This window comes from Salvia splendens, chromosome 11 (assembly GCF_004379255.2).
Source record: "Salvia splendens isolate huo1 chromosome 11, SspV2, whole genome shotgun sequence".
In the NCBI taxonomy this organism is placed as follows: domain Eukaryota; kingdom Viridiplantae; phylum Streptophyta; class Magnoliopsida; order Lamiales; family Lamiaceae; genus Salvia; species Salvia splendens.
In genome coordinates, this window is record NC_056042.1 from 23,907,683 (window position 1) to 23,910,007 (window position 2,325).

General features: G+C 41.8%; 1 pseudogene; it reads right to left on the reverse strand.

The window, feature by feature from the left end:
- Positions 1-776: 776 nt before the first annotated feature.
- Positions 777-2,325, reverse strand: LOC121755197 (annotated as a pseudogene).

Sequence of the window (2,325 nt, forward strand, 5' to 3'; positions counted from 1 at the left end):
TATGTAATTTTTTATTTTTAGGAGTTTATTTATGTAATTTTTAATTTTTAGGATTTTAATTATGTCTTTTTTGTTTTATTTGTAATATTTATTGTGGGTTTTTAATGAATTTTAATATTATGGAAATGTTTTTGTTTAATTGAATTGTGCTCGTCCTTGCGGAAGAGCACAGCTGTGGGTGTTATGCTCTTGCCAGAGAGCAGACATGAATAGTGGCGCCGGGCCCACAACCGTGCTCGCTGGCAAGAGCACGGTTGTGGATGCTCTAAGACTCAAGCCGTTACAATCTGTACTGAAGATTTTGACATCAGGAAGTATGATTAAAAGTAGGGGATGTCACAAGGAACCTCTCAAAAGAAACACTCCCAACTCACTAAGAATATGTTTAAGAACTCAGAGGAAAGAAATTCTCCTTCTGTTCACGTTAATAGACTCATTTCTATATATATTTGGCAAAAAGCTATACACTCTCTTAGACTTTATCCTCTCAGTTACTTTATTTTTTCTTCATCTCTCTTACTTTATCTATTCTTTTACTTTATTATCTCCACTTCACATATATCTATTTTTTATTTTTCGTGTAAAAAATAAATGCCTCTAATAACATGGAACGAGAGGAGACTAAGAAGAATCATTTTCTCAAGCAAGATAATAGTTCAAATATCATTGATATTTTTTTCAAGTTCAACTCTTCTCAACATCAAGCATGGAACACGTCAGTTCACAGTTGAACCGATTGATCCAATACGATTTTTAAAATATCCACGTTTCGTTATCTAAAAAACATGTGAAGTAGCCACAACAAACAAATGACACTTTTTATGGATTATGACTCCACTAGATTCACTCACATCTAACTCTTTCATTTTCGCTCCATTAGGCAATCCAAAATCGAACTTGTGTACCAACTTGGCTAATGTGAGCTCATCCACCACCATCGCGAAGGTAATACCAGGGCAACCCCTCCTGCCTGCCCCAAACGGAGTCAACTCAAAATGCAGACCTGTAACATCCATGCTCATTTCAAGGAATCTCTCTGGACGAAACTCCTCAGGATTTTTCCACAATGACGGGTCCCTAGAAATCTCCCAAACATTAATCATCACAGGCGTACCAGAAGCGACATCATAGCCCAATACTCTTGTGTCTTGAGTTAATTCACGAGGGAGCAACAATGGCCCCGGCGAATGCAACCTTAAACTCTCCTTGATCACTGCTTTCAGATAAGGAAGCTCATCAATTTCATCCTTATTTCCAGCTACTTCTCTCACTTCATTTTGCAAAGTTATCATTGTTTATGGATTTCGTATCAGCTCCGTCATCGCCCACTCAAGAGTTGTATATGAAGTATCTGTTCCTGCAACAAACGTATCCCACAAAAGTAATACTATTCAATCAAAATGGGGCAACATAAAAAGAAGATACCGGGGTTTAAGAAAAGAAAAGCATTCATACCAAGACGATAGCTTTGATAGTGTCATCTTCAATAGGGCTGCGACTTGCATTCTCTCTTTGAAAATCAAGCAATATGTCCACAAAATCCATCTCACCACCATCACCCTCTCTCCTCTCCCTAACTCTATGTTCTTGAATCACAACCTCCAAAAACCTATCCATCTTCTTAGCAGCTCTGTCTACTCTATTATCCAAACCATCAAACCTTCGCATCCAACTCAGCCAAGGAATGTATTCCCACGAAGGTAAAATCCCCACCAGCTCCCCAAACTCACCAAAAATCTCCTTGAAATGACTCCCCAAACTATACTTCTTCCCAAGCGCCACTCTACAAATCACGTCGATCGTCAAAGACTGAATGACGTCGCTCAAGTTCACGGGATTTGAAGAAGCACCCAACCTTCTGATCTTATCAACCATGAGGGAAGTCTCTTCCTCCCTCACACCGCGATAGGACTGAACCCTTTTATTGCTCAGAAGATGAAGCACGCATATGCTGCGGATCTGCCGCCAGTGTTCTCCATACGGTGCGAACGCCATATCCTGGTTGTTGTAAAACAGCCTGCTCGCGATGCTGAGTTGGGGCCTGCTTGAGAAGATCAGGTCTTGGTTTTTCATGATCTCACGTGCCGCCTCAGCCGAGGAGGCGATGAGAAGCATGAGGGTGCCGTAGCGGCGGGAGAGTGACTGGAGGGATCTGTGGGGGGCTGAGCTCAGCTGGTGGAGGTTTCCGATGACTGGTAGCTTTGATGGAGAAGGTGGCAGCCTTCCCCAGGGCTTCGGAGAGTTGCTGCGGCGCCATTTGTGAAGGAAGAAGAAGAAGATGGATAAGGAGAGTAGCACAGCCAAGAAATGTGAGAGAGAAACCAT